This window comes from Lynx canadensis, chromosome C1 (assembly GCF_007474595.2).
Source record: "Lynx canadensis isolate LIC74 chromosome C1, mLynCan4.pri.v2, whole genome shotgun sequence".
In the NCBI taxonomy this organism is placed as follows: domain Eukaryota; kingdom Metazoa; phylum Chordata; class Mammalia; order Carnivora; family Felidae; genus Lynx; species Lynx canadensis.
The window spans coordinates 131,915,894-131,941,459 of NC_044310.1; the positions used below are offsets into that span (position 1 = coordinate 131,915,894).

General features: G+C 34.9%; 1 protein-coding gene and 1 non-coding gene across 2 annotated transcripts in view; both read right to left on the minus strand.

The window, feature by feature from the left end:
- LOC116738220 (low-density lipoprotein receptor-related protein 1B-like) overlaps positions 1 to 25,566 on the minus strand; it is an 867,486-nt gene that overhangs the window by 225,396 nt on the left and 616,524 nt on the right. The gene's annotated exons all lie outside the window — the stretch shown is intronic.
- Positions 20,767 to 20,871, minus strand: LOC115522606. Its single transcript, XR_003971497.1, has one exon. It is a non-coding gene; the product is annotated as a U6 spliceosomal RNA (small nuclear RNA).

Sequence of the window (25,566 nt, forward strand, 5' to 3'; positions counted from 1 at the left end):
ACTGAGTAATCCTAAGTGAACTGGTTACCTATCCATTATCTCATTTCATCTTTAAATCTATAAGAACAAGAAATAGACAAGATAGGAATGAATCATAGTGTTTGAGAGGAGAAAAGTGAAAATAATAAATTTTTCATAACATTTCTGCTCCCTCTCCTACATTTTACCTAATACGGAATCGATAAGCAGGGACCAATTAGTAACTAATAAAGCCAGGAACAGAATGTAACCAAACTTTGCCAATGTTATACCTTAAAGCTCCACAAATTTGATTGAGAAATGTGGCAATAGACTGAATCCTTACGTCTAGCCTTTAACTTGGCCCATTATCTAACTCTGCATAGTTGAATTCTTCCTGCTATACAGATAACAAGTATCATATGTGAGCCTAGAAGCCTTCATGGACCATAGACTCACTTCCCTCCTTCCCTGTACTCATTATCTTATCATCTCCTCAACTGTCTGATTTTTTTTCCCCCAGTACATCATCCCTTGAAATTCTCTTATTATTTTGTGGTTATTTGTTGATTTTTTTTCCCTCAATACCCCATGAAGACAGAATTTTTTGGACTTAGTGACAAATTCTTAGTATCTTGAACAGTGCCTGGAACATATTATTTGTCAAAGAGTTTCTAAGTGAGTACACTGAGGTTTGGTGTCATTTCCTTCTCTTCACATTGGTTACAACTGTCTTTATTCTTTTGATACACAAGGTCAAATAAACCACTGAAGCAGAAAATTCTACTCTGGACCTTTTGAGCTATATCTCTTCCAACCTTCTAACACTGTCTTTTGTTTCCCCATGACAAGGGTGGTATCAAAATTTATCTGTCAATGCCAGGTTCCCTAACATATTTTACAAAGGGAGCAATATAAAAATCAGAGGCTTTAAATGAGTTATTTGGGGGTTATATTACTAGTAATTACAGGAGCCTAAACTAGAAAAAGTTCCTCTACCTTTTCGAACACGGTACATTTAATGTTATGAAGGATAACTATCCCTAATTAGTGTCTGTATAGGAAAGATGTTGGGTTTTATAATACTCCCTACCATTACACAGGTCTCCACTATTCTGGTCCTCTAAAGTTAAAAAAAAAAAAAAATCTGACTAAAAGGACATCTTTGACCTATCTGGCCTCATTTTCATGGAGGAGAAATGAAAGAAACAAATTCAACCCTGCCTTATAGCTAACACATTTTACACTTGTCCCCAAATGTCTATATAAAATTTAATTTCCATTTTGCAGATTAGTAAATCAAGATCTAAAATATTTAAGCAACTAATATACTAGACATCAAGTAATACGTTAGAGTCAGTATTTGAATACATTTTGTATTGGAGTATGAAAATATAGTCATAGATGTGAAAGGAAGCTGAAATATTATCTACAAAATAAGAGCAAACTTGGCTTTAATACAAGTGAGCACATTTTTTCTCAAGAAAAAAAGAAAATATTCTCTAGCATCTTTCATCACCCCTCTCATTAAATATCTTTTATTATTGGGAAGTTCTACTTAACATCTAAGTTCAATTGCTCTTGTTACAGCAAAAATCTATTCCTTCTCGTTTGAATGAATAACAGCTGGTCACTTCATAACCATACTTCATGACCCTTCATATGCTTGAGGATCATTATTAAGTCACCCTTCAGCCTTCTATGATGTGACGGGCCCTATAAAAGTACCATCAGGCACAAAAATCATTAGAAGCACCACAAGGCACCATCATTAAATTCACCATCTGGCATAACTGGAAATGTCAGCAAATAGAGAGTGCATGTTGATGGGCATACTACTGTTTATGCCTTTTAACTGGTCAGCAATGTTAATTATAATTACATCTCCATTGTAGGATTTTATAGCTTATATGGACAAATGAACATACACTCGATTAACTAACTACAGACTAAATGGAAAATGGTTCTCAGCCTAATGTTTGTAAAAGCTATTAGTACTTTTTTTGTTGACTAATATCTCCAAAATCATTGAGTGCTGAGCAAACAGACAAATTAACTGTGCCTCCAAAGAGAACCTGAGCTCTTTTCTAACTTATATTACACAAGTGATTTCTTCATTTAACTGTTAAAAAAAGTTAAGAAAATAACTTTCCCTTTTGCTTTCAGAGTCTCACTATGGCTATTATTTTAATGCAGACAGTATTAGATTTACATAAACTAATGATATGTTAATAATGTCCTTCAACCTCTATTAGTTCATTCTAACAAGTTTTTGCTATGAAAATTATAAGCAGTACACTTGAAACTATTATATGCTAATGATACCTCGATAAAAACAAAATTATAAGCAATTAAAATATTATAAATTAATAATATAAATGAATAACATTTTGAGAATATATCCTTCTTTTATTAACAGTCCTCCAGTTTGTGCTGAGAAGTTGAACTATACTGTGTAAAAGGTACTGATTACCAAAAAGTTTCTCATCACAGAAATAATGCACCTCTCCTTTCCTCAGATATTTAGACTATACTACATACACAATTATTGTTGTAATAAACTATTTTTTAAGATGTGTAAAGCTCTGTATAGTAAATATAACATGCTGGTTTGCTAATCATAAAGTATTGATTTTTTTTTTTTACATTTTTTTTCTTTTTAAATTTTTGTCACATTGGCATTTGGATTACAGGATGCACAAAATATGTCCTCTACGAGGTTTCACCATTATTTCATCCCACTAGCAACCTATTACTCTTTCTGTTTTCTTTGTTTTCTCTAATGCCTGGCTCATTCTCCTTCCTCAGTGGCCTTCATGGGCTTCAAATTTTTTTACATTTCTTTTTTATACTCACTAAGCTTGGGGGAATATCTATTTTTCTTAAATACAATGAAAGCACATTAAATTGGAATAATTGCATAAGCAGTTTTTTCGTGCAAACCAATATTACCACGTTACTGGTTCTATTTATAAAAGTCAAGTAACAATTTTTTAGTTTCCCTAAAAAATTTTAGAAGTCAGAGAGCAATAAATGAAATTACTTTAAAACATACTGCAGAGAATATTGTAGAAAAAGCTATTTCTTATTTCACAAATATAAAGAAAGTGATTAAGCACATGGGGAATATTCGTGTCTTGTTGAAGGCCACGTGATAAGTAGAGATAACAAGAAGATACAATACATATGGCTGTGTGTAGATACAACACATGTGTATGTATATTTGTGAATACATATTTTGTCCTCCATTCTCTTGGCAGCAATATGACATCGATAGCACAGAAGATACTTTTTCATCAACAGAATTACAGCTATACTTTACTTTTCGAAAGGGCCTGAAATTACTACCGTTTGTTTGAAATATGAAAACAGAAACAAAAAGTAAGAGCTGTGCTAATTTTTTTTAACCCTTTTCGGGCCTCAATTCCCACTTTTTTCCTGCTCTGCTCTTTGCCCCATGATGCTGAATCCAGTGAACCAAAATACTATCGCGCCCCTACCCCCAACCTTCCCTAGCTAGCCTCTGTTTGAGTTCAACCAATCAGGATCACCAGTGAGAGATTTGAAGACAGAAATAGAGATTTGAACTTTCTCTTCCACTCTCCTTTTCTGCTCTGGGACACATTTTCCAGTAGAGACTACCTCCCCCCAGGTTTATAGCTCAGTCTCAGGCAGCTCTGTCCACATGGTTTCTGGTTTCGCTGGGCTCTGAAGGTCCTACTTCCTCCTCTTGCCATTCAGGCTTAGGGGTGGTACTAGCATCCTGTTGTTTCTTGCATCTTAAGTAGGTCAACATCGTTTATTGCCTCCTTTAAAATGTTCTGTTTTGCAAGCAGGTGCTTTATTAAATTCTTAAACCATGTAAGGTTCCTGTCAGGACCCTGACTGATACAAGATCCCATTCTAAAAGGGTAAAAATAGTTGTTTTCCTGTTGTTTTAGCTGGATAGTAGAAGCAATAGGAACACTTATTTTAAAGATTTTGTTTATATTCAAGTTCACAGTTTCACATGTTAAAAATTGTTCAAAAGTAAGTATGTTCTAGTGAACAGATGACATGTGTTTTTTTAGAAATAAAAAAATCCCATGGGGCGCCTGGATGGCTCAGCTGAGCGTCTGACTTAAGCTCAGGCCATGATCTCACGGTGTGTGAGTTCAAGCCCCCACATTGGGCTCTGTGCTGACAGCTCGGAGCCTGGAACCTGCTGCAGATTCTGTGTCTCCCTCTCTTGCCCCTCCCCCCACTCTGTCAAAAATAAATAAACATTAGAATATTATTCAGCCATAAAAAAGAACAAAATCTTGCCATTTGCAGTGACATGGATGGGCCTTTACGGTATTATGCTATGTAAAATAAGTCAGATATAAAAAGACAAACACCATATGATCTCCCATCTCCCTTACATGTGGAATCTAAAAAACAAACAAAAAAAACACAAGCTAATAGATACAGAGATAGATTAATGGTTGCAAGGGGTGGGGTGGTGGGAGGAATGGGAAGATTGTATCTTTAGTTTAAATAAATTGAATAAAAAGTTTTAAAAATCCCACACATTTGGCCCTTTAAACAACTGTATAAACTACTAGTAAAGCAACAGATTCCAGACTACTGTTACTCCCTATTTTATAAATGAAGAAACCGAGACACATAGAAATTAACTGCCCCAAGATTATATATCTGATTGTTGGGAGAGTAGGATTTAAACCCACACAGTCTGACTCTAGCATTTGTTCTTAACCAGTACATTATGACATCCTCTCCAGTGTGGCGTCCTCAGGGTACTCAGAGTTACTGCCTGGCTCTCAGGGCCCCAGGACTGAGTGTTACAGTGAACAAGGTGGAAGCTTCCTGACCTCTTAGAATTTGGCCTCGGAAGTCACCTAGTATAATTCCGTTCCTAATATCTTGGTTGAAGCAGTGACAAGCCCACTCTGAGGAATGAGAGAGGAGTATCAAAGTGTCAAAGAATTTGCAGCCATGCTTTAAAGCCATTACAGTGAGCAAATTTCTAGCACCAATAACCACAGTATCTGATACTCAGAGGAGAGGGTTAGTTTTTATTTGCTGAAATGACCTCATAGTTTCCTATATTTGGTCCTCATTTATCTACAGCAGGAAATGAAAGGAAATAGAACCTATCCTAAAGGCAGTTTTCAGTTCTAACTAGTATTCAAACCCCTTCCTTAAATCTGAGAGCCTTCTCAATGTCATTGGACATGACTTCCATCGACTCAAGTTTCATTGATGGAGTTGGACCGAAACAGAAAATGCTCTGTTACCTATAGTCAAAACAATTGCCAGGCCAATTCCTTTCTTTATTTTTATTTTTTAAGTTTATTTATTGTGTGTGTGTGTGTGTGTGTGTGTGTGAGAGAGAGAGAGAGAGAGAGAGAGAGAGAGAGAGAGAGAATAGGAGGGAGAGAGAGAATCCCAAGCAAGCTCTACTCCAGCAGCACAGAGCCTGATGCAGGGCTCAATCCAATGAACCATGAGATCCTGAACTGAGCTGAAATCAAGAGTCAGATGCTTAACGGACTGAGCCACCAAGGCACCCCATAAATGACTTTCTTTAAATTCTGCATAATTTCCTCTCCTGGGAGTTTGACACCTGCTGAGTTTGAATTTTAAACTTTCAGATAATTTGGAGTAATACTCAGTAGAGAGAGGGGAAAAAAAGTATTTTGGTGAGGTGATGTTGGTGTATGGGGAGGGAGAGTGTTGTCAGTGGTGGTATGTGGTCCTCTGAGAAAACAGCAGTTTTTTATTTTAACTGTAAAATGCTAAACTAATTTAGCTCAAATGTTTTGAATATATTTTCAATTTACAGGGCCCATGACTGTCAAAGAAAAGTAAGCTGAAAAATATTGGAAAAATCACTCAACTGACTAGAATTCTGTTTTTTATTAAAATCTGAGATTCTGACCAATGAGGTATAGATTAGGTTTTTTTTGGGGGGGGGTGGTTTTTCATAGCTCTGGTGAAGGCCACAATTAGAGTATTCAGTGGCATATCTTTATGATGTGTCCTGAGGAAACAACATGACTGGTATACAGAGAAAAATTTCAAAAGAGGAACATTTCCTTCTATGCCATGGTCTAAGAAAGGAATTCCACATGCAGAAAGGCAAATATTAGAGTGACCAGGCTAGTTCATCTGTCATGCTTTCACAGCCAAGGTTAATTCTAATTATATGGCTGGCTGCCAAATCTCCTTTTTTCTAACACAAAGACAAAAAAATCTGTCTGAATAAGAAAGACTACTCAGCAATTTACAATTCCATTTCATGTTTCCTTGCTATGTAAAAGTTTCACACCTAGAATCACACAAAGCACAACTAAATTCCTAATGCAGCATTTTCTATGTAAAAGAAAAAAAAATGAATCTTTTCACCTCACAAATCCCTAGTGCTAGCCCTGTGATTGGCAAGAGCCTCAAGTTACTTCACTAATGGAGGTCCCAAGATTCTTATTCCTGCTCCTTAGCTCAATTAGTGTTAACCTTTGCCTTCTACCAGTAAAATGCACTTACTTCTAGCCCATAAATTATGTAAATAATTTTTCCTTATTTCCAGATGGCTTTTATATGTTTTTTGTTTTTGCTAGGCTATCCTTAGCTTGCACACACAAAGAAGGCAACAAATATTTATATGTTATCATTTATTAAGTCGGTCACTAATTCCATAAATATTTATATTGGATACTATTTTAGATAGTAGAGATACAGTGGTAAGGAAGGAATTCACAATATAAATATTAGACAGAACAGGCACAGTTATGCTGCAGTAACAAACAACTTCATATTATCAATGCCTTAAAACAAAAGTTTGTTTCTAGCTGAGGCTACATGAAGGCTCTTGAGGATCTATACATTGTAGTCATTTAGATTCTTAGAGAGATGGGTGTTCCATTTAAATTCATGCTTCCATAATTGCTAAGACAGAAAAAGGGAATGCGGTAAATCACACACTAGTTCTAAAAATTATAATTGATATAATTCTCACAATTCATTGGCCAGAACAAGTCATACATGTACAATAACACTCTGAGGAGGCAGGACTTACTAATAAGCATATTTGTCAATGTTATTCTATTTTCACCACGTACATCACGCTATGAAATTGTCAGCTGGTCCTATATCATAGTCAAGTATATTATTCTACCCAAATGTCTTATAACCTACCTAATGGGTATTCCTAGGAAACAATGGCTTCCTATTTTCATTTTTCATTAACTTTTTTAGCACTACATATCACCTAAATCACACTTCATTGCTTCATTTTTAGTCCTATGATTCAATCCCTCAAAAAACAATAAATTATACTGCTGCCATATATGCTGGGTCTTCACTAGTTAGTATCAGCTCAATGTCTTTTAATATCCCCTTTTTGGTTATACATCCATCCTTGCTTGACATCTAGACTTGGCACATCGTGGACAACTAATTGTTTTCATTTCTAACTTCTGTCATCAGAACATAATCTAGTTAGTGCCCTTTCTCAAACAAGCATTAAAGGAAACAAGATATGGAGAAAAAAAATCTGTTTTTGACTGATTTAATTGAAGCTTAGACCTATGGCAAGAGGTCATTTTAATGTTGGCACAAACATAGAAACAAATTCTAATTTAAATAGACTATGTTATTGTCAAGCTTTTTTTCAGTGTATAAATCTGTTTTGAAAGATTAGAATAAATTTGGTCTGTCCAAATGTGTGACACAGAAAGAAGAGATCTAATTGCTTCTGATATATGTTTTGCTAACTTCTTCAAATCATTTCTCATTATTTATGAAACATTATAGAGGAGAAACATGGGTTACTTAATTAATATATGCAGCACTTATAAACCTGTGCAAACTCTTTGAACTTTTGATTTTATAAAACAAATAATAAAAGCTCTCTCACAGAATTGTAAGAAGGATATCTATAGAAAATCTAGCACAATATTAGCCTTTAGTGCTAGCTTTTCAAAGTTTTTCTTTTATATTCTCTACACTGAAGTAGCTGTGGAGTTTTGAGAAGGCTAACAATATTTTGGGGAAAAAATCACTTAGGAATAATTATTCTAAATAACCACTCCATTTCTCTTCCCCCAAAGGACACATGTTCTGAGTGAGGAATGTAAGCATCACCAGTAAATAGAAAATACAAACAGAGTGAAAGACAAATTGCCAGACTCACAATGATGTCCATGCAAATATCATCACGGCTGAGAGAGAGACAGAGAGAGACCATGGAGAGAGAGCGCGTGCGCTGGCTAGAGAGGAATAGCAGGGACTTTGCAAATAAGCCAGGCTCAGGTTTTGTCAGTTTCAACCCCAGAGCAATACTCTATGCCTCATTGTTCCAGTCAGATTTTGCCCTAAACTAAAACTACTCCAACAGGTTCATTCTCAAATCTCTTAACATATCATCTTTAATAAATAAACAGATGGAATTATGGTGTTATGTATGGACAGAGCACATTTTTGTGTGCCTATTGTATTCTAGTACACACAAGCAGACACATATACACTGTTTCCAAAGGTTTCTTAATAAGTTTAGTATTGTTCTTGTCATATTAGAATTTAATACTTTCTTTCTAGAATCTAAACCTCAGGAATCTAGGTAGAGTGTATCTACTTTCACATAAGACTTTTCTAGTTTTTACCTCAAATATTTAAAGACTTTTAACCCAAAAAGAGATGATGATAAGATTGAATCCTAGACATTATTTAAGGATCAGCTTAAAGACTATTATGAAATCAAGATTTAAGTAGTAGCAACAAAAATTCACCTATCTTTAAATAGTTTTTCTTATAGCTCTTATATTCTTTCTTATATTACCAAAACATTTCAGTTATTTCTTTGCATATTTTATGCTTGCTACAAGAATATAATTTTTAGAAAGCAGATAGGTAGTTTTTTTTACATCTTCTATTCCTCATATAGCTGAGTCACTCTAAATTTGTTAAATGATTAAAAATTGGACATATTTGTGGCACATGGGAAAATCAGGAAAGAGCTGCAAAATCAATATATGTATAGTCTTAGTCCTAGGATTTAAGATGAATTTGTGAACAAGGAAATGAGGAATCTCTGGTAATATATATAGGAGAAGGGAGAATGACAAGCAAACAAAAGAAGCAAAATGAATTGGAAACTTCTTCAAGTAGAAGAATAGAGTTAAGGAATGGAGATATCTGCCATCCATTTAATGGTTAGTGCTGTTAATTTGCTACCTGGTCTTTGTGAGGCAAAACACACACACACACACACACACACCAGAAAAGGTTGAAATAAATGCAGTTATGGTCCAGAAACAGGCTGAAATGGAAATGAGGAGACAGGTCCTCCATATTAGGCTGCATGGTATACCCAGGGAACACAAACTCTTGGTGGTGTTGTTTTCTCTTTGTTCACTTATTCAGCTCAATTGGTTATAAGCTAGTAGGACTGAAAAAAAATACATTAAATACCACTACTACTACTACTACTACTACTACTACTTACTACTACAACGGGGTATATTGTCTGCAACCCTGTTACCGACACACCACAGAATTTCTCATGCAACTCAACCAGAAACAAATATCCCACATCCTACCATTTGGAACCAGAATCATCTCTTCGAATTGTTTAAATGCTTAACTATGACCAATGCTGGAAACATACTTTTAAATACTACTTTTCTTGGGATGCCTGGTTGGCTCAGTCAGTTAAGTGTCTGACTTGATTTCGCCTCGGGTCATGATTTGTGGTTTGTGAGTTTGAGGCCCCGCATGAGGCTCTGCACTGACAGTGCAGAACCTGCGTGGGAGTGTCTCTCTCTCTTTCTCTCCTCCTCTCTCTCTCTCTCTCTCTCTCCTCTCTCCCTCTCCTCTCCCTCTCTCTCTCTCTCTCTCTCCCCCCCAATCATGTGCTCTCTTCTCTCTCTCTCAAAATAAGTAAATAAACTTAAAAAAATTGCCATATGACTGATAAAACTGAATGAGAAACAAAATGACCAACCTACATATTCTGACCAAAACTAAAACAACCAGGAACCAGAGAGAAAATAGAAGCAGGTTCTGTGTCTCCTGACCTATTTGTCACCTCACTCAGAAACCCCAGGTCCATGTCAAAAGAAAACCCAGCAGGTGGCCCTTCTAGGGATGAGAGCTGGACTTTGAAGGACTCAGAGTGCTGGTCCTTCCCTCCATCCCCTCCCAAATCAATTCACAAACCATACTTCTGAGTAGGAATTAGAAACAAACACCAAAATACTACACTGCAATGCTGAATGAAGAGTTCTCACAGATAAATGTAAAAGCAAAAGTTATTGTAAGAAACCCACTGGTAGATACGCAATTAGGAATTTTGATAATTCTTTTTTTCTGTTTAAAAGTCAAAGTTGCAAACAAGGTAGTTGAAGTAAATGCAAATTTTAAAGCAGAGTCACAGTGAATAAATATCTGCTAGAAAAAATCTCAACATCAGTTATCATTTTGGACTGGTAAAATGTAACAGAATACTTGACAATCCTGCCCAATGAAAATCTTGTTCTCAGTCCCAACTTCATCCACCCTACACAAGTCTAACAAATAGGAAAATAATTATTGTTGCATTTCACTGTATAGAGCATTATATTGTATAGGTAGTTAATAACAATGGTGCTTTTGTCACCTATGATTTGCTTTTAAATTTATAAAATTATACGGATATATACAGTATTCATAACATCCAATTTAATTTGCTTTGGAAATTTATAAAACATGCATATAAAAGTTTATTCATTATATATAAAAAATTGTGATGGCAATACAGTATATTAACAGTTTATTCTGGGACATAAATAATGTCTAATTATTAATTTTATGTATATTTTTCTTTTACATATTTTCTATAAAATTTACAAATTAATAGGAAAAAATCTTTAAACTGAAAAGACATTTTGGAGAATGGTCTTGCCTCCTTTGGTGGAATGAGGAAAAAGGGATGTCAGGAGAGAAGACCTAATGAACCAAGGTCACATGGATAGTTGCTACAGAATCAGAAATAGAAACTTAACATTTTTACCACCTACTGTTTAGTATAATATAAAAATTTTAATGATACATATAAGTGTGTAGACATAGATTTTTTGACATTTTTATTCATTCAGACATATAACAAAAACCTATCATGAGCAAGATCTTTGTCAACAAAAGCTAACAAATCTCACTTAGGCATATTCCTTTCATTAATTAAGCATAAAAATAGCGTGCTAGAAAAAAATTTCCTCATCAATAACCTAGATATCATTTGTTAAATCTTACTGAGTGACCTCAGGCAAAAACTTATGTAAGAACTTATTCTATGAACATAGGATCAGCTAACAAAAATCATTAAGTTATTTTATCTTTAAAACTCCCATTGATGTAACTCATGTTATTGTCATTGGTTAGGCAGGGGTAAATGACAGTTATTGAAGTCTGCACAGGAAACAAAAAAACAAAAAACAAAAAAACTATTGTTTTCATATTGTGCATGCATGTTGTTTACTTAGACTTGCAAATACACCAGCTCTCATAACTAGCCAATCACTTTGTCTAGCTATTAAACATGTTTTAATATATTCTATTAATGACTAGCTATGTTAACTGTGTGAAATAGAGGATAGGATATTCCTATTTTCTCACTGAATACAGAAGAACTGATGTTTGAATATAGTCATTAAATGACTAAACTCACACGAATTATATCAATACATGTTTTTCTTTTTAACCTGTTAAATTAAACCTATATTTTATCCCACATCTTTTTGCTTTCCTGCTTCTAATACACAATGGTTATTTTTTTTCTCTGAAATAATTTTATAATATCAGTGCAGTTTTGTGCAATATGATGGCAAGGGTCAGCTGAATTCGAATCACAACATAGAATGCAAAATATATAAATATACTGCTTAGCAGGTATTCAACATAATTAAAATCAATGTCATGTTGTCTTATTTTTTAAGTACATAGAAAAGATAAATTCTGTTCCTTTATAGACCAAATTAGTGAAACATAGAGAAAGCTTGTGACCGAAATACTACTACTGACATCAACCCAGGTCTTTCTTGAGTCATGTTCAACCTTTCTGCAAGATACTTGCTTTTCAATTTTGTTCTTTCGTGGTCCATCATGAGAGAGCAACCTATCACTTATTATGAGCTTCTTTTAAGTACGTACAAAGATAATCCATGTCATGGCTTAACGCACATCTCTTTTCCTTTTCTTGCTGTGGTGCTAAGCAGCCACAACATAATTCTTTTTATGCTTTTTTGAACAGTAGGGAATCCTAACTGTCAGCTATAAGACTCCTGACTATCAACTTCGCTGACTTCCAGTTTCTGAATATTAGGATGTGAATATTGAAATTTTTCATTCAGGTACTTTGTTTACAGATTAAAAAAAAAGTGGGGGTGGGGCGCCTGGGTGGCTTAGTCGGTTAAGCATCTGACCTTGAGCTCAGATCATGATCTCACAGTTCGTGAGTTTGAGCCCTCATCAGGCTCTGTGCTGACAGCTCACAGCCTGAGCCTGCTTCGGATTCTGTGTCACCCTCTCCTCTCTGCTCTTCCCCTGCTCATGCTCTGTCCTCTCTTCCTAAAAATAAATAAAACATTAAAAAAAACACACAATAACGCCTAAATTGGTAAAGTGTAAGGCAGTTAGTAACATCAACCTGGAGTCTTTATCTATAGTCCATAGTGTCTGGTGTTACTTTTTAATTACTGTCTTTTTTTAAAAAAAAATTTTTTTTTCAACATTTATTTATTTTTGGGACAGAGAGAGACAGAGCATGAACGGGGGAGGGTCAGAGAGAGGGAGACACAGAATCGGAAACAGGCCTCCAGGCTCTGGGCCATCAGCCCAGAGCCCGACGCGGGGCTCGAACTCATGGACCACGAGATCGTGACCTGGCTGAAGTCGGACGCTTAACCGACTGCGCACCCAGGCGCCCCTTTAATTACTTCTTATAACCAGTTCCACCCCAAATTCCTTGTAAAGTCCTTGAAGGATATAAAGGTCCTACACACTGGTATTTTCCATAGCGTGTTGTGACAAAATCAGTGCTTAGTAAAGTAGTTGCAGAATGATTGAATGAAGAAGGAAATGAATGCATAAAGTCAGGCTCTTTTCTACAGAAAGTACTTACCTACTTGACCCCTGGCTAATCTCCTATTTCATTAAAAACAGTAATGTTTTTCACATATTTTTAAATAGGTCTCACTTTAGTAAACTAATATAGTCTTCTTCTTTCCACATTATTGTAAACCTCTAATGTAACGTTATAGTTTATTAGAACAGATAAGAAGAGGATGAGAAGGAAAATAATTTAAGCAGTACATGATCATAAATTGTGCTAACCCAATCTAAATCAGGGCAGTATTTAAAGGAACATAAGAGACCGTAGGGTACAAAAAAAGTGAAAGTAATGAAATCAAAAGGCAACTGTGTGTTAGTCCAATGTTTTGGGGCAATTAAAATGCTTGAAAAGTATAAACTTCCCAAATAAGAACAAAATTAAATACAGCCTCTTAAAGGATAAGAAATCAATCAATCAGTTGGGCAAAAGAAGTCCTATTGTTTAGAGTCACAATGTAGCTTGGTTATAACAAATAAATAGCATTACACTTAAAAATATAGGAATATAGCAAATAAAAGATGTTAAAATCGCTAGCCATTTGAGAAATGCAAATTAAGGCTATTATAAGATCTCACTCCATACCTACCAGAATTATTAAAATAAATTTAAGAAAAATATTGGTAATTCAAGTGCTGAAAACGATGTTGAGCAACTGGATCTCATACAGTAGGAAAATCGTACAGACTCTGGAAAACAGTTTGGCAGGGTTTCTTGTTGTTGTTGTTTGTTTTTTTGTTTTAGAATAAAATTAAACATGAATTTACCATGCATTTACTCAGCAGTCATACTCCTGGGTATCTATCCCAGAAAAAATGAAAAGTTATGTTCATATGAAAACCTGTGCATGGATGTTCATGGTAGCTTTATTTGCAATAGCCTCAAACTGAAAGCCACCCAAAGGTTATTTTACATGTGACTGGGTAAATAACATGTGTTATATATCTACAATGGAATACTATTCAGCAATAGAAAAGAATGTACCACCAATATGCACAACATGAATGGATCTTGAGAGAACTCGTGTTGAATGAAAACAAACAAACAAAAAAAACAGTCTCAAAGTTTTTAGCTGAAGTAACCTCCCATTTAGCAATATTTGTTGAAGTCACAAGTATAGTGATCAGAACAGATCAGTGGTTGCCAGAGGTTAGGGCCAGGGAAAGGAAAAAAAAGAAAGGAGAGTTATAAAGTGGTGATGGATGTGTTCTGTATCCTGATTTTGGTGATGGTTGTATTATATTCCATATACATATATGGAATTTCAAAGAACTATACACTAAAAAAGTGTGCATATGAGATCTGAATAAGTTGCATAGTTGAGTTAATAATATCGTACCAAAATAAATTTCCTGGTTTTAATTATTTCTTATGTTATGTAAGATGTTATCATTAGCAGAAGTAGCATGAATGGTTTATGGGAGCTTTCTACTAATCTTCCAATTTTTAGAGAGTCAAAGTATTTCAAATAAAAGTATTAAATACAATACAATAAAAGATACTTTTAATTTAATTATTTGCCTAAAATAGAGGCAAATTAGTAATACAGTTCAATGGTTTTCTCTATTACCTTTGATTTATTTCCAACTTAGCTGTTACTATTTGTACATGTACTCATAAAAAATTATGAAATGGAAGTTCCACTTTCCTTCTTACTATAAACACTAGGGATAAATAAGATAAAAATATAAATGAACAGAAGTAAATTTGTCAAATAGCCATCTTTTATTTCTAATTCAATATTCATTTGCAAGTTCTTCTCAGGCTGTATTATTTTGAAACATAGCTGACAGGACAGATAGTCATTTCAGTTGGAAGGACTAGCTTGCCACTACCAAAATCAACAACATATATGGACACAATTCTCTATTGGAACTCTCACCTTTTTTTTTTTTTTTTTTTTTTTAATCTCTGAAATTTCTTCTCTTTGTTTTAAGCAAAGGCATTGACAACCTTTATTTGTACTACCTTTCAAGGATGTTTGTAAAGCAAACAGCCTGAGAAGACAGAGATAAGTGTCTCCCTCTGGGGCAGGGGGCAGATTCACTGCTTGATCAGAATAATAAAGATAATCCCTCTCTCCAGGGTAAAAGTTGAGCCAGTGGCTAACCTGTGGCCTTATAAAATTGTGGTTTCCTAAACTCAGAGTTGTTCAGCTATAATACAGACTTACTATGTGCATATCATCCACCTGGGGCCACCTTTACATTGCTTACTTGAAACTTAGGGGAGCCTATGCTGTGATGATAAATTTCTTGTGACCTAGAATACATACACTAGAACACTTAACTTGTTGGCTGTGACTATGATACAGTCTAAGGGGAAAGGGGGTTGAGGGTTATAGGGCATTATATATAGACTTTAGAAATTCCAGGATTTCTTCCTGACAGTTTCTCAGCACAATGTGTCTTTCTTTACCCTATAATGGCAATCCCACACCCATCTATTTTTTTTTTTTTTTTTTTATAAATTTTTTTTTTTTTCAACGTTTATTATTTTTGGGACAGAGAGAGACAGAGCATGAACGGGGGAGGGGCAGAGAGAGAGGGAGACACAGAATCGAAACAGGCTCCAGGCTCCGAGGCCATCAGCCCAGAGCCTGACGCGGGCTCGAACTCACGGACCGCGAGATCGTGACCTGGCTGAAGTCGGACGCTTAACCGACTGCGCCACCCAGGCGCCCCGATCCCAGACCCATCTAAATGTCTATAGTCTCTGGATGGCAACCTGTTCAGGATGAGAAGTAGGACATTAAAACTAGTTATAGTTACAGTTTATAAATATACTTTGGCACCTCTTTCATTTGACTCTTCTAGATAATCTCTGGGTGAAATAGGAGACCACCGGGAAGAAAAAAAGATGAAGTTATAGCACTTCAGACTTATGAGCTGGACGGAGAGCAAAAATCCTGTACTTGGAGGAGATAACCTTAGACTATGGGAGGTATGAGGAAGGAAGGGACATTAATGATCTTTCAGAACTGCCCTAGAGGATTTCTCCAGAATATAAACACCCTTGTGCTGCTCTTTATCTTTCAATGATTTTTGAAAAAAGAGAGGAACCAATTTGAGTGTGGAGCTCATGCTGCCTGCAGTCCTGTGAGTAATAAAGTAGTTTATCTATGACCCAAAGTCTCATGTCTTCTCAGATCTAGGAAGCTCTGCAGGCAAACTTGGCTTGCAAATAGAATAAAATCTCACATTAATTTGCAGTTTTGACATAAACATAAATAAGAGGATCCAGTTTATGTATATTCTGGTTTTCCAAATCTGAAAATATAATTGGAAGTGTAGGTATAAAAATAATAATACTGGGTTCTGCATGATTTAAACAGTGTATGTATAGGTGGTTTATCACTGAAGTTCACAAAACGCATTCATAATAATGTGTCTAATGTCCCACCATGCATCCTCTTGGCTCCTAATTCTTGTGGAATCTATGGTGGACAGTAAAAATTGAGCTTTGATTTTCAAAATATTGACAACATTTCACCTTGAGCAAAGTAAATCTTGTTCAGTAGGCACGCATAAGCCTAGGAAATTAACACACCAAGGGCGGTACTCAACCAATAAGGAAAGGAGTTTTGTCATGATCTACCTTCAGGTAGGCAGTTCTGTCAAGCACTCCATACACTTCTCAGAAAGTTCTAAGGAGAATCAGCCCCAGTTGGCCACAGTTGCCACAGTAACATGCTTCATATTTCTTTATATCCTTTCTTTACTCGTCCTCACCCCACACTCTTGCTTCCTGGCATAACCATTTAATAGCCTAAGTAAACACAAAAACGTGGTCTGAAGCTCTTCTGTTGGGAATTACACACAATTTCACAATAGATATGTTTAGGCTGCATATTTACAAACTTTCCTTCTCTGTTTAAGCAAATTCACTTATTTCCATAAAATGAAATTAGAGGTTTATATTACAAGGTATAGTTTGAAATGAATTTTATAAAATGAATGAAAACTCTTCAACCTGGTAATAATAATGTTTTGCACTGCAAGATGATTCCTACTGACTGATGACCATTTGGATATATGACAATTTCTGAATTTACATTGGGAGGCATTAGGAAGATGTCTGTACAAAATTAGGATTACAACCCCTGGTTTGGCACTAACTAAAAATCATATGCGCTGCAGAAGATCATTACATCTTGGACTTGTATAATATTAAATATTTGGGGGTACTCTAAAAAAAAACATTGAAACATTGATGCTACTTGATGTTTTTGTAGGAAATCAACATTAGACCTGATAAGAACAATGACAAAAGAAAAGCATTAATCTGCATTGTATACATTAGATATTGAATTCAGTTCCAATTGTATCATGAGTTGGATGGCATTTAGAGAACTCGTAATGTGAGTGAGAGAAGCAGTGATTACAAAGAAGCAGAAGGTGGAGATGGAAGTTAGAAGAGTGAACAGCATCTTACAGAGAAGTTAATGTTCCTGTGATGATCTATTCTGAAGCTGGAGGAACTAAGAGTTTTGTGGAATTTTTTGCTTTTTTCTTAATTAGCATCGGGTTTGGGAACACAACTCAATTCCCCAATTTTCCTCAATTTTCATCTATATCCATCAATGGTCATACTAGACTGGCTAAACTGATGAATATAAAAATTAGCTCACAAGCATATATCAGTCTCCAGATAACAAGCACTTTAAGTTGTCATATTCAACACTTATTTTCCTACTAGGGATGAATGAAAACAGACAAAATTGTTCACATTTTATAAATGCTGCTTTTGAACGTCAGATGATGATTTTTCACAGTTTCATAAAACAACTAGTAGGACACTAAACTAGAACTCTAACCCTAGGTAGTCTAACCCAAATTGTGGGCTTTTTTCTCTTTGTAGTCCTTATGATATGCTTGCTTTGGGACATATTTCTTTTTGTGATAGTAACAAACAGATTTTGCTGAAATCCAGATTTGGAGAAGCCAGCTTTAAATCCCCCATATCCTCATTAGAGAGAAAATAAGCTTTGGAATTTGGAGGATACAGAGTCACTCTAAGAAGGAATATGCAATTGGAATATAGTAGCAGCTGGTCCAGAATTCTTTTACTGATTAGCTTTTATAATGTTTTCCTACCCAACCACTAAAACTGGTTACTATTATTTCCTTCTTTCTATTGGACCCGCTATCTCAATGGCTCAGTGTTTTAATCATCTCATTCTTGCTATAAAAACACCACCCTTCATCTAATGTTTCCATTTTTCCCAACAACCCAGTGTCTCAACAAACTCAAGTAACAGTGACAGACAATGAAATATTTTCACTGATATTAAGTTCTGATTTTTAAACAAGTTGTGCTGAAAGAAGGCAAAATGAATAAAACACTTAAATACAAGGAGCTGGAGAGCTCCATCCCTGGTATATTTCAGAAAAAATCAAAGAATGTGGGAATTGAAAGGAAACCTACAAATCATCAGTTATGAATTAACCAAGGTTACCTGAATCCAGAACTGGAAGCCAAATCTTTTGACTTAGGCAGCACTCTTCCTAATATACTATGTATAACCTTCTACACCACGAACTCTCGTTTTTCTTTCTTTATTTTTGGTTGTCTTTTTTCTGTTAACTCTTCATGGTGAAATATTGATAGCATTGATTAAATGTTTGTATAATTATAACTATGACAAGTTCACTATCCACATGGATATTATGATTTCAAATAATATCTGCTAAAAATTTTTCATCATCTATTAGATATACATGTACCTCCTACAAACTCACAATATCCAGGATTAACAATTCATTATTCACTTATTATTACTCCGTTCATTTGAGAAGGGCATCATCATCCTCTACCAATATAATACAAATTGTGTCATTAATATTTTAAGTATAATTGAACCGTTAAGAAAAATAGGAACAATAGTACATTCTCAGTAGTTATATCCATTTAAATATGAGTATATAAAGGAAAATAAAAAATTAAAAGTTTCATATAATTTGTGATTATATGAATAATCATGATTAAATTCTTATTTAAAAATATCATTTTTAGTTAGAAGTCTTAGTTAACACAATGCCACAAGCTTCTAATATTTTCTTAAGTGTTAAGCATACCATTATTATTAGCATGCTTTCACTTGAAGTCTTAAGGCATAGCTATTTGTAAATTAAATGTCTTCTACACATAACACATTCATAATACATACACATAATATATTACAAAATGATGTTTCCTCCTTTTATGCAGGTAATACCCTAGTCCAAGCAACCACTACCCATCTTAAGCTATTGAAATTGGCTCTTCACTAATCTTCCATTTCCATTTGACCCTTATGAACAAACACACACAGTATACACACTATATTTCACAGTAACAGAGTTGCATAGATTATAAATCTGGCCTAGTGACACTTTAAATTTTCCAACTTGACTATCAAGTTTCTGGATGATATACCCCCAGCCTCTCTGGATGATATACCCCCAGCCTCTCTCTTCACATTCAATTTGAGCCACTCTTCTCCTTGGTTATTGTACGCCAACCATGCTATCTTTTTTCCACCTCTCAAACATGCTCCACTCTCTTATTTCTCGAGGCATTAGACTTGGTTTCTCTCTGAAAGACTCCTTGTGCTCCCTGTCAACATTCCCACTTTCTTTCCATAATTTTCTTCTCTTATCCTTTAAGTAACATTTTAAATGTCATCTCCTCAGTGAGACTTTCACTAACCAAGTAATCTAACTAATGTCTTCTCTGTCACTCTTGAAAATAACAAAGTATATTCACATAGAACTTACCATAATTTGTATTTATCAATGTATGTATGAAAGCATTTATTTGTTGCACTGGAGTAAAAAAATAAATAATAGTCTTAAGATTTTTTTTTAATGTTTATTTTTTTTTTCAACGTTTATTTATTTTTGGGACAGAGAGAGACAGAGCATGAACGGGGGAGGGGCAGAGAGAGAGGGAGACACAGAATCGGAAACAGGCTCCAGGCTCTGAGCCATCAGCCCAGAGCCTGACGCGGGGCTCGAACTCACGGACCGCGAGATCGTGACCTGGCTGATGTCGGACTCTTAACCGACTGCGCCACCCAGGCGCCCCTTTAATGTTTACTTTTTACAGAGAGAGAGACAGAGCATGAGCAGGGGAGGGGCAGAGAGAGAGAGAGACACAGAATATGAAGCAGGCTCCAGGATCTGAGCTTTCAGCACAGAGCCCGATGCAGGCTCAAACTTACAGACGGTGAGTTCATGACCTGAGCCAAAGTCCGATGCTCAATCAAATAAGCCACCCAGGCGCCCCAAGAATTTGTTTTTATATGATGTATCAATTAAGCTCATATGGCTTTTTAACAACTTGATTAAAAAAATACATTATTTTAGTGTAGAGTAGTACTAGCAAATCCAAAAATTAAAATGTACACACATAATACATAAAACCTCTTATACTTCAAAAGCACCTATCCTGCATGGCTTCATCTAGATATAGTGGAAACATACTAATTTAAAAGACTGGTTGCTACTTTATTTTTACTTTTTTATTTCCCAAGATATTATTTGTTTTAATTTTTTAAATAATTTGAGACTTGTAGAAAAGTCATAAAAATGGTTCAAAGGACTCCAATAAACTTTTACCCAGAATCCCCATTTAGTATAATTTTACCATACTTGCTTTATCATTGAATATACAAACAACATATAAAATGTATTTTTTCTAAAATTATGTAATAAGAAATGCTTCACAAATGTCATCCTTATGCAGTAGTCAGGGTAATCTCGGTATTGTTCCATATTTAGTATATGTGCAGCTAAAATGTACACTAAGCATTTTTAATTTTACCCAAATCTAGCTACCATTATATTTTCCAAATATCACATCTACATGAATTAACCAAAAGAGGCATTGTACATGATAAATGTCAATATTTCTTTTGTTTTTTTTTTTCCAGTAGCAATATTAAAATACTTACCAAACAATACAAGATAGACATTAACTAAGTGGAACAGACACAGTTGATATATGACCAACATGGTCATGTAGGTGTTCATTCAGCTCCTTCACTTTTTGTAAAATCTGTTTTTGTTGGGGGCTTGCATTGTTTATTTGATGCCTCATATTAGTGAACTACAGTTAATGATATATATGGTAAATAACTACCACTGTAGAAACACTAACTTATTTGATTCATATAATAATCTTTGATAGAAAAATCATAATTTTTTTTAAAAATGGAGGTTTTCAGGGATTAAAACATATTTTCCATTCAGTTAATAAGGAGCAATGCTGAGATTAAAATCTAGGTCTGTTGGATTCCAGAGCACATTTTTCTAACTATGATGTAACTACTTAAAACTACCAGGTTTTAGATGATTCTTATTTTAGAAATAAAAGCTAAAATATAACTATCTAAAATAATGTATAATGGTTTTAGGACGACAAGCTGTTTAAAGATAAGTGATGGAAATGGTGGTGTATGGTAGGAAGTCTAAAGCAGAAACCTAAAATGAAACATGACAAAGAATATTATAACATAGTTTATCTATAGAGCCAAGTAATATGGCATACTTTCATTTGGGTGGGCTAGTATGTGTCAACAATTGCCACTAAAAATAAATGTCTGATTCAGCATCCTATTTTACCAGAAGTTATCTGACAGCTTGTATCTATTATAAATGATGTGCATTAAAACAAGATTGCTCTCCATCTGCTAGAAAGTGAGGCACTGCTTTCTATTATAACTGTGTTTAGAAAGAAAATGAGTCAGTTACCTAGAGTAGTGAAGTGCACTGTGTAAGACAGTGAACTATTAAACAATCATATTCAATCACTATTGAAATTTAAAATCCTGAACTACCAAATTATAGACAGATTTTTGCAGTTCAGTTTGTCAAAACAGAAAAGGACATGAGAGAAAATAATTACAATAAATAACTGTAATAATAACAATGATCGTGTTTGTTAGCAACTTTTATCCGTATGGTCTTCATTTAGTAGAGTTGTTTCTGCTTAAATGTATTACTAATCAGGAACACTACAGCAAGATTTTCTGGGTTCAAAACCTGACTTCATTAATTAGTAACTATGTGACATGTAGCAAGTGCTTTTCTATTGCTGCTTCAGTCTCCTGATCTGTATAATGGGTATAATAAATAATGCAAATCTCACAGGCTCTTGTGAAGACCAAATAAATGATACAATAGCTTATAAAATAGTATGATATAGTAAGTGCATGACAGATAGAGCAAATTAGTAATCATAATAGACATAGTGCTCACTGGCATTTTGATATAAATACCCTTAGTAGTACAAAGTTGGTTCGGAAAGATGGGGCATATATAGGTAAATAATAGGAAAAAAAAAACTTCTGATTAGTAATTTATCTTGACATTTCTGTGTTTCCCCACTCATTTAAAATCAATGGAGTTTTTCCAAAACTACACCAAGGGCTTCTATTGCACAGTTTTTCAGGATAGCCACAAATAATCGAAGTAAGTGTTTTAGCACAATTGCACTATTATTAATCCTGCATTACAAGGTATAGTAGCTTCCAGGAACAGACCTTATAAGAACAATAGCAATAAAATTATAGTTGTTATGTATTAAAGAAGAAATTGTCCTAAGGACAAAAGTTTGAGATGTCATCACTTGATGTATCAAAACTGATAACAGGAAGCAACAAGTTCAACATCAACCATGTTCAAATGTGGAAGTGAAGACAGGATTTGCACACAGACTGGCACTGAGAAAGATACCACTCCCTCTCACTCCTCTCACCCCAGTATAATCAAAATCTAAACAGACAAAAACTGTTGTTTACCTAAGTTATTAACATTATATCCATGTTGGAATTTCGTTCCCCATTATACAAACTCTTAATTATAGAGTACCTATATATATTTTTGGGAATATGTTTACATACTCCTATTCCTATCAAATGGTATATAGCAAAACCTATTCTGTGGTATGGATTTCAATCGTTTCTTCTAAAATTGTGCTATCTTTAAAAAAGTCCCATTTTTTTATGAAGAGATATGAGGACCAAATAAACCCCACCATCCTGACATGGTAGATATGATAATAAGGCATAAGTCATTTCTGAATTAAAAAAAGCTGCCTTTTGGGGGGGCAATTAAGCCACCATCCCTAAAAAATGACACCTGAGGAAGGATTTTTCATGCATGGGTGAGTCAGCTAGTCCTTAGTTATAACCAAAATGTGACTCTCCTTACTCTTTCTCTAATAACCCCTCCTCATGTGACTTCTTCCTCATTGTTTATTTGCCAGCCAGTCTCACACTGAGCTTTAACTGTGTGGAGAAAGCACAGTTAAGGGATCCATTGGCCCTCTCAATTTCTAAAGCTATTTCCTTCTCAAACTGTGACTTGAATGGTGAGAAAAGTGCAGGGGAACTGCTTTCCACTCCACAAGAAATGTTAGCATTTACCTACTTCCTCTTTCTCTGCTCATACAAGCTCTTTTATGTTTAAAATCAAGAGTAAATACTCCTTTCAAATGCCAGCATGTTAACAATGGCTGACTATACATGGGGAAATTGAGCCCATCATTATAATCAGGGTAAAAGATGCAGGGGAAAATCTGTCCTTGTAAGTTATACATTTAGGAAAACCATTGAACCACTCTTTAATTGTGGCCCTGTGGCTTTACAAGATTAATGCTTTCTAAATGTGCTTCTTTGCTATTTAGGGAGTAATCCTGGCAAGTAGACTTGGGCTCATCCAGAATTCATAGCCTAGTGGTATACAGAGAGCACAGAAAACTTTTTTGGAATTTGACTGAATCTAAGTGAAAATGTGGAAGTCCTAGATTTCAACACTATTGAAGAAAAGATACAATTATTCTGAAATGAGTCACCTATTTCCTGATTGATTCACAATTATAGTCCTATAATCACTCAGTTTCTTTTTTCTTCCTTTTCCAAAAAGTAAATAGGTTTTATTTTTAAAGCAGTAGGTTTATAGAAAATTGAGCAGCTATAGAGCTTCCATACATCCCCTTTCTTCCTAACGCATGGTTTGTCCTATTATTAATATCTTGCATTACTGTGTTACCCTTGTTACAATTAATGAAACAATATTACTGCGTTGCTATTAACTAAAGTCCATAGTTTACACTACGGTTCACTCTTTGTGTTGTACAGTTAATTATTTGGGTTTGGCCAATACATAATGACATGTATTCACGTTGCAATATCATATGGAAGAGTTTCACTGCCCTAAAAATTATATTTATTCCATCTGTTCATCCCCCCTCCACCCAATCCCCTCCCCCAAACTCTGGCAACTGCTGATCTTTCTGCTTTCTCTGTATTTTGTTTTCTTTTTCAGAATGCCATACAGTTACTTCCTTTAAAATTTTAGAACAAATTCTGTGTGTCATTTCTACTCATCTTCATGGAACTAACAGATATACAAACTTATAGGTGCCCATGTTAAGGTATAAAATTACCACCCTGCATATTCCCAAGTGTCATTTTCCTCAGGGCTGAGTACCTAGTCTTGTGCATGAATGGTAGTATACCACAAACCCCCACATACCTCATCTTAACCCCCATTCTCCCAGCTTAAAGCTGACTCATGGGTGTAGTGTAGTGGATTAAGAGTGCACATTGCTTCAGTTTGAACCCTGATTGCAACACTTACTGGGTTTTTGACTATGGGCAAGTAATTTACCTTCCCAAAGCTTCATATGTAAAAGAATATAGAGGTATCAAGTACCTCACAAGATAACTCTGTAGATTAAATTGAAAAGTGTAGAGGGAGTGCTGAGGACAACGACTGGCCACAGAAAACAGTCAGTAATGCTGTTGATATTAATCTCTTTCTTTCTCTGTCTCTCAAAAAAATGGGCCCTATCAGAACTGCAACTTCACATTCTGATGTAGCACAAAGCACAAAGAAAATAAGATAAATAATGCAAAACTAGTTAATTGACTTTACTTATCCTTATGTAAAAGAGTTTAGTCTCTAGGTAAATGATGATAGAGTGACTTGAAGTTCTGGAGTACTTGAGACCATTTATGAGAACATGCTCACTTCCGATGGAGGTAAAATCACCTCCATTTTTGCACAGATGGCCTCACTATATGAATTCTATGTGATGTAGTCACCATCTATCCAAGCAAGACAAAGGGGCAGAACAGGACACTCTATAAAGTGTTGCATAATCATTTGTCTCAGGTAGTTTATATATGGCTCTACATTATGAACATTAAGAATATTATTATGAAAAATATATAATGTAAAGATCTTTCCAATGCACATCTTTAATAAAGCTACCTCCCCGAAAAATGTCATAGCTCTGATATAAGTTTTGAAAAATACTATTAATTACAGGTGTTTTTGGAAGAGATTTTGATCCTGTCAATTTACTTACAATATTCTAGGCTAAAGTAAATATTCTTATTTCATTTGGGAAAAATGGGATTTTGGTTTTAATTACAATTAATCATATGTTAGCTGTTAATCCTATAGATTACAAAACAAAGAAGTTTTATG